This window comes from Rhinopithecus bieti, unplaced genomic scaffold (genome assembly GCF_001698545.2).
Source record: "Rhinopithecus bieti isolate Rb0 unplaced genomic scaffold, ASM169854v2 scaffold_5569, whole genome shotgun sequence".
In the NCBI taxonomy this organism is placed as follows: domain Eukaryota; kingdom Metazoa; phylum Chordata; class Mammalia; order Primates; family Cercopithecidae; genus Rhinopithecus; species Rhinopithecus bieti.
This window is the reverse complement of record NW_016804856.1, coordinates 330,940-339,640: the sequence shown is the minus strand read 5'-3', so window position 1 is coordinate 339,640 and position 8,701 is coordinate 330,940. Positions and strand designations below refer to the sequence as shown.

At 35.6% G+C, this 8,701-nt stretch overlaps 1 protein-coding gene across 1 annotated transcript in view; it reads left to right on the top strand.

Annotated features, from left to right (window-relative positions):
• ADGRB3 (adhesion G protein-coupled receptor B3) overlaps positions 1-8,701 on the top strand; it is a 779,954-nt gene that overhangs the window by 469,011 nt on the left and 302,242 nt on the right.

Here is an 8,701-nt window from a genome sequence, read left to right as displayed (position 1 = left end):
CTGTTAAATTTTACCCTTTAAAGCCTTTAAATTCAATTTTGTTCTTAGAAATGGTATAGATTTAATAGAAGGAAGAAAAAAAGGCAAAAGAAAGGAAGGAAGGAAAGAAAGAAGGAAGGAAAGAAGGAAGGAAAAAAGGAAGGAAAGGAAAGGAAGGAAGGAAAGAAGGAAGGAAGGAAGGGAGGGAGGGAGGAAGGAAGAAAGGAAGGAAGGAAGGAAGGAAGGAAGGGAGGGAGGGAGGAAGGATAGGAAAGGAAAGGAGGAAGGAAAGAAGGAAGGAAAGAAAGAAGGAAGGAAGGAAAGGAAAGGAGGAAGGAAGGAAAGAAGGAAGGAAGGAAGGAAGGAAGGAAAGAAGGAAGGAAGGAAGGAAGGAAGGAAGGAAGGAAGGAAGGAAAGAAGGAAGGAAAGGAAAGGAGGGAGGGAGGAAAGAAGGAAGGAAGGAAGGGAGGGAGGGAAGGAGGGAGGGAAGGAGGAAGGAATGGACACTTGGAGCCCATTAATGTGCACTTAGGATCCTGGAAGCCATAGGGTAAAGCATTTCCTAAATATTAAAATAAGATTTTATGTCCTACATTTTTCCCAGATTAAGAACACTTAACCTTACCACTCTTTAGTGGCTTCTATGATGTCTAACAACCCCTGCCCACCCCAAGTATATATACCCCAAGTAATATAATGCTTGTATAAAATGCTTCCAGAGTGAAAAACTGCTCAAATGAATAGAATGATTCAGTAAGGGTTAATGCATATATTATGTATGGATTGCTGGTCTTCTAAGCTCTATAATGCAGTGAAATAAAAATTTGCCTAAATTTTATCTTAAAACAGTTTTATCTGTTTGTTTTTACTCAGACACTTATTTTGAGAACTGGAGTACCATTAAGGCTTTAAATGCAAATATTAGATACAGTAAGTATTGTGTGTGTGTGTGTACTGCAGAACAGTGAGCAAAAAAGGAGAATACAAGAAGCTGAGCTGAATTGACACAAAACTCACAAACCCTGGAAACTGCTTAGTTTGTGTTTAGGCTTTTATTTGCCATTTATGTATTTCTTATAAAAATAGACTATGAAAGAAATAAACTTTAAATTGTATTTACTTTTTTATCATATTGTGGAAGAAACATTTTATGATATGTCCCATATATAGGACACTGTTCTAAATATTTGTGTGTGTGTGTGTGACTGTGTGTGTGTATAACATGTAATCTCATAAAGCCCTATAGGATAGTATCATCCCTATTTTACACAATAGGAAATGAAGCACAGAGAGGTATAAAATTTTCCCAATACCACTAAGCTCGTGAGGGTAGAATAGTATTTGAACTCAAACAGTCTATTCTGGCATGAATACTATATTGCCTCCTAATATATTAAGACTCTCCATCTTAAAAACATATAAATACAAAATTTGCATAGTCGCTTTGAAACCTTTGCATCCCAATCATTTTAATTTGTTGTAGTGAACCTAGAAAAGTGATCCCAAGCAGCAGACACCTTTTCTGAAATTTTTATCAATAGTGTTAAATAAGTCAGTATGGTGAGTACCCTAGAATAAACCTGGAAACATATTTCAAATATATGTATTTTTGTACGTTTTAAATGTTTTTAATGTACATCTAAAACTCCTTTTAAGAAAGACCAACTTGTATGTTTAATGTGTTTCAGCTTTTAAGAAGCACCTGTTTAAATACATGGCGTTAGGGATCGGGGTTGCTGGCATTGTGATTGAGGCCACATTTCCTGGGCTAACGGGGAGCAAAGGCATTCATGTCATTCTGAGAACAGGGTGATGTGAATGGATCAGTGAGCAGCAGGGTCACCGAGGTAGAACTGGTGGAGCCTGAGTGAAAAATAGAGCATCAGTAATTTTATACTAATTTGTTGGTAGAAAAGAGTCTACCTGGTGCCACATCTGATTTATGGAACAAACTGGACATGTAATGAGAGTCCAGATATAACTGACCTCTTTGAAAGGAAGTCACAAAATTTTTTTGATATACTTCATGTATATATTCATGAATACATTATCACTATGCAGCCTTTTCATTTTGTTCTGCAACTCATTCTTATGTTTAGATTTATTCTAATTTCTTTGTAAGAATAGACAAACATAGAATCAAAAGTGTAATTTACTTCATTCTTTTACTGCTCCATTCCTGCTGAATATTTTGTTTTGTATATTCCTTCTCATGACAACAATGCCAAAAGGAAAAGTATGTTCGGAATGAACATGTTACCATGGTAATCTCAAAATTGAAGTTTCAAAGTGCTCAAATGTTGCCCTCAAAAAAAGTCACAAATAAAAATCTACTCATTTTTGTAAGGTGGATGGCATAACCCTTGTTGCAGCATGTACATAATGACATTCACCAATCTTGAACTTTAGGGAGAGTCCAAATGTTTCTGGTGTACTGAAATTCTGTTTTGTTCAGTTGAAATAAGTGGGTTATAACTATGCAATTGCTACAGTATTTACTGAAATGAAATACTGTACCAATATATAAAGAGAAGCTAATTTTCATCAAGCAAAGTAAACATCAAAAAAACTATTTTATATAGCACTGCTTAGACAACCAAATTAAACAAGTAATTTTTGTAGATTTAATTATATATGTCATAACTAGAGTATGCCAACTTTCTGTCTCAATAATCACATTTTTAAAATATATTGATTAAGGAAAAAAAGAAGTCTCATTTGCCTGTGAAGCCTTGGATATTTATTAATTAAGATAATTTCATGGCTTTAATCCAATTTTAAAATCTTTTATCTATCTTAAAGTGGCTTAAAGATTTTAAACAGTCTTTCCTGTGGCTTTTATCTTTAATTTTATCCTGTAGTGAATTGTAAAAGTAATGAACAAGGGCAATTGGATGACTCCTCTTGCATATACACTCAGGAAAGCTCGCTCATCATCGATATATCCAAATTTGTGTAAAATGTATTTATTATATTCATTATTATAATATTATTATATTTATCTTTATAAGGTCACGTATATTAAGGTAGAAACATTTCTGTTTTAAAATTACCAGGCAGTGACAGTAGGAAAACTTGTAGGCAAGCTAATTAACAACTAGGTCCTTCCTATCTTTCAAGATTGTCACGGATGCTCTCAATATTTAAATTATACATTAATATGCTAGACACTGAATAATCATGTCTTCTGAAGTTGGAATTTTTGTTTGTATCTTAGATTCCATTAAACTTTAGTTTTTAATTTGTTAATGGTTCAGGACAGAGCTTAACTTCTGCTTATTGTGAAATTTTAGTTTAAAATTTTGTTTTATTAGATTTTTTCACATTCTAATAAAAATGTATAGGCAAATGAAATTATGTAAAGAATATATTGCTCTTTTCTGTAATATAGTAAGGGAAACTGTCACTTCTAACCAATTACTTTTGTGGTAAAAAGCCAAAGAGTAACACTGAAAACACAATATTTGTGTCAGTAAAAATTTTCCTATTTGCTCAATAATTCAATATTTATTATCATATTTCATGGTAATACTTTTCTGGAAGTTTGTTTAAAATTTATGTTTAAACAATTTATTTGTAGTCTGCTCCAAGGAAGTTTCAAAACATATGTGTATTCTATTATACTGTTTTGTTATCATCTGTTCATTTTCATCTAAAATATATTTTTCTTGTGATTGGGAGACACCAGATATCACAATCAACATACAAGTTTTATGCCTTTGATAATATTTGAAAAGTGTTTTAACATTGTAGTTGATAGCAAATGACTTAATAATTGATTCTCAAGTAAGTGAAGTGGAAGGTTACTCAATACTAATGGTAGTAGGCAATACAGAATGGATATTTGGTAGATACAACTTGTGCTCCACAAACTCTCAATTGCAAGAAATGTTTCATCATTCATTTTTCTTAAAATCAAATTTCATCTGATTCTGGACCCTAATCCTAGTGAGTTCCCTGGAAATTCCATCTACCATTATTGTACCACCCTTCCCTTTCTCCCACCTTTCGCTCCTGCCCATTGCAGCCTCTAAAAGTTCCAGGGATCTAATGAAGATACTTAAGGACTTCCACTGGTACTGACTTCACCTTGGCTGCCATGGATGAGTAAGCAGTGCTTCTGCTGCTATTTTTGCCCTCCTCCTGGGCATGGAAATTTTTCTCAGAACTTGATCCAGACACACCCATGTACCATGTAGCTATTTCCCTATTTCCTACCCTCTTCTACTGTCAGCTTGAGTTCCTTAGGCCTGCATGGCCCTCTGCCTCCTTCCTTTTGAAAAGTCTTTCCAGCTCTCTAGTCCAAGCTCATAGTTTATCTCCTTCTCTTAACTCTCCCCAAACACCCAGCCCCATTTATGCCAGAGCTAGTATTGCTTCTCAAAAAGTTGAGCCTTTTATAAAAGAAAAAACATTTAATATTCCAGATAATCATATGATGCAGTTACTAGTTTTATCCTTGTTTTATGAATGAGGAAATTGAGGGCAGGGCAGATTGAGTAGCGTGCCCAAGGTTACAAAGCTAGTAAGTGACAAAACCCAGATGTGAACACAGCCTAGCACCAGGGAGATCCAGTTACCTTGTTGAATAGGGGGAAACAAATATTAGAAAAACATGCAGTGGCTCCTACCTGTAATCCCAGCACTTTGGGAGGCCAAGACAGGTGGGTCACCTGAGGTCAGGAGTCCGAGACCAGCCTCATCAACATGGTGAAACCTTATCTCTACTAAAAATACAAAAATTAGCCAGGACATGGTGGCTTGTGCCTGTAATCTAAGCTACTCGGGAGGCTGAGGCATAGGAGGCTAAGGCAGAAGAATAGAAGAATTGCTTGAACCTGGGAGGCAGAGGCTGCAATGAGCTGAGATTGTGCCACTGCACTCCAGCCTGGGCAACAGGCTTTTTCTGTGAGACTCCATCCAAAAAAAAACAACAACAACAACAACAAGAAACTTTTGTTGTTGAAGAAATTTTTTTTTAATGTTATTTTACATTTATTACTAGTATTTGGCTAAGGCATGCCTGTCCAGTCCAACCATCCATTTCCAGGCGTATGCTTCTAAAGGAGTATAAGTTGTGTTTAATTAAATGGTGGTATGTGACAGGCCTAGGTTGAAGTTGTACTTCTGACACCTACTACGTTCATTAGGCCTTACTTTTTCTCTCCGTATTAGTACTAAAAATGTGAGAAAATGCATTCGTGTGCCCTCCTCCCTTCCATAAGAAAGTAAATCACCTTTTGAAAAGTATCTGAGTAAGTAAAAGCTTTTGTTCCTCAACCAACTTATTTCAATTACCATCACTGGTCAGATCCATTTATTCACCAGGAGAATTCAGTGAATCCAGCAGTTTACCAGAGGCTTTAATCATATGCTATACAGTAAAGCCCGAAAAGTCACTTTCCCCAAGGGACTTTTGTGTAAAGAACTGTGCTTCTGGGAAAACATTCATCATGAATTATTTGTTTACACCTGCAGTATTTTGTAATGTAGAAATGACCAATGTGCTATTGGCCATGTAAAAAACAGAGAATGTATGAATAGCTGAAGGCAAATCACAGCAGGATGTAAATGTGCTTAGAGTCTTCTACTAGGGCAGCATCACAGTGTAACTCCTGACTCTGCACATATGCAGCATGAAAACCTACCTAGCAGAAAAAGCAAAATGGAAGAAATTTTGGTCCAGTGCCATTAGCTCACTTGAATATAAATGTGGCCAAATTCTCCAGTCTCTCAAAACTTGCATTACTACATTGAGAATCTTAATGCCACTATTTTATGTAAATATATTTAATAACTATCTTCTAAAAGAAAGTCTAAATAAATCTGTGATGTTCTTTCTAGCCAGCAAAACAATAGCCACTATGACTAATCTTTGTTAAGCTTCTGTAAGAAAATTACATGGCATGCGTAAGTGTGCTTTCTTATTAATTAGCATTTTTTAAATAGAAAAAGATATGTATTTCTACTTATGTATATGTGCAGGAGATTTTAAAATTGGTTTCCTTAAAATTGATGTTTTGTTTGGTACAATGAACGTTTAAATAAAGATCACTTTCAAACATGCCATTTTAATATCACATTAGATATACACTAAAATACATGAAAATCATTTATTTATCAAATATTTATTGAGTGCCCAATATGTGCAAATATTATTCAAGGTACTGGGAGTAAAAGAGTTTTGCTTCTTATATTCCTTCTTTGATCATAGCTTTCTCATTTTAAGAAATCAACCAAGATTGCATGAATTACTAGCAGTTACAAAATACACTGCAAGTTAGTCACATATTTTTAAAAAATCACTGAGTTAAACAGTGGCAGCCAAAGCATTATTCACAATAATAAAGACAAGCAGTCAACCTAGGTGCCCATCAGTGGTGGATTGGATAAAGAAAATGTGGTACATATACACCATGGAATACTACATAGCCATATAAAGAATGAAATCATGTCCCTTGTAGCAACACGGATGCAGCTAGAGGCCACTATCCTAAGTAAATTAACACAGGAAAAGAAAACCAAATACTGCAAGTTGCCACTTATAAGTGGGAGCTAAACATTGGGTATTCAGGGATATAAAGATGGCAACAGTAGACACTTGAGACTACTAGAAGGGAGAGGGAGGGAGGGGGCAAGGGTTGCAAAACCAACTACTGGGGACTATGCTCAGTACCTGGGATCATTCATACCCCAAACCTCAGTATCATGCAATGAATCTAGATAACAAACCTGTACATGTCCCCACCCTTGAATCTAAAATAAAAATTGAAAAAAAAAAAAAAAAATAGTCAGCCAAAGAAGAACGAACTCTCTTGTATGTCTGAATCATGGGGTAAGTCCTGGGAATCTTAGCTCCAGGTCACAGAAACTATTCAGTCTTTTTCTTTGAGGAGGGACTGTAAAGGCTAAATTTGACTTATGAGAGTCATGAGACTTATTCAGTTTCATTGCAAATTCCTCATTGCAATTTCCTTCCCCTTTAAGATTGAGTACAGTGAAGTGGCTGTTTACCTAAGCTTTCAGATCAACATGGTACAGGCAAATGTGTGGGATATGGAGTCAAAAGAACTTGAATTTTAATATTAGCTCCATTTGTAAATGGCATGCAAGTTTCTTGTTTTATTTTTTTTCCAAATCTCATCTCTGAAATAAGGATCAGAATGCCTATACAGTAGATTTTGCAAGATTATAAAGCAAACATCATAGGCAAAATACTTAACTTCTTCCAGCTTGCAATGCAGGAGTGAGAAAGGCATACACTCAACACCTTATTTTGTGTGTGTGTGTGTGTTTCTATGTATGTGTGATGGCAAATTGTGATAAGGACTAGGATGGTTAGGAACAAGGTGCTATAAAAGAGAAGAATGGTGTGGAGATCAATATTTAGTTTGGGGAATTCAGGAAGACATTTTTTAGGAAGTAAAATCAGGTTAGGCTTGGATGACAGGCTCTTGCCAAATGCTGGAAAACTTTTAGGCAGTCAAGTGTGTAGTGCCCTCAAGAATCAGAAAAGCCAGTGGTATGGTAAAGATAGTCTTGCAATGGGATGTGAAATGTATCGGGCCTCATTTAAAGAGTGATTACTTAATTTATATTCTGAGCTAGGAAACTTTAAGACTGAAAGTGGTAGTGAAGAGGTAATTTTCACCATCATGAAAGAACAGGTATAAACTGGAAGTGTTTTGGGCACACAAGGCTGCACCAACACCCTACTAACTGGTCATATCAAAGAGCTTGGATTTTGCTCTGAATGTGATAGGAAGCCACTGAAGGGCATTCAGTAAGGGGTTACAGTATCTGATTTATCTCTTAATAAAACTACCCACTGTAGTGGTCTGTAAGATTCTTAGATTATGTTATTTCTCTTAGTATAAGCAAAATTAAGAATTCCAGTTTGATGACGTTTTAGACAAGGTTGAATTTCTTTTGAAATTATAGCTCATTCATGAAATAAATGGCAAAGGAGGAGAAGTGTCTTTAGTAGTTTAAAAAAGGGATGTAGAACTTCCTTCACTGTTGTCTACTATTTGGGAATGTCCAAAATCAGTTGTCCTGGGGCAATGAGGGGCATAAAATCAATATTATTTGCCCTCCCTATCTCTCCCAGTCCTCCGTTTCCTTTGTCCCTTTGTACTAGGTGTGTGGTTCTACTAGTCCTCATATGACTCAATAAAAGTAAATCGTAAAAATAGCAATGATAAGAAGTAATACTGATTACTAGAAAACATGCCTTCAACTTCACATTCATTGTCTTATTTAATTCTCAAATTGTGAGGTAGGTATCACTAACCCTCTTCTACAAATGAGAAAATTAGCTGTATAGGGGTTAAGGTACTTGTCCAGCTTTACATAACTAGTGAGTGAAAAGTTGAAATTCCTCCAAGATTATCTGATGGCAGAGCCTCTATTCTAGCCCTCGATACTAGACATGGCAGGTCAGTGACTATTCAGAACTCTGTTTTGGTGATGCAACGGAAGCAAAAAGGGGATTATGTTAAATACTATTTGGTGGGTTTAGCGTAGCAAGTCTAGTCTCTAATATCAATAACACATGCAAAAAATGTTATGAGAAATTTCTGTTTTCAGCTGTCATTATTATTATTGAGTATAATTAATAGCCATGATACCTCAAAAATGTAAATGGTGCACTGGTACTATGATTGCCTTCTTTAATTTTTTTTTTTTTTGAGATGGAGTCTCGCTCTGTTGCCCAGGCTAG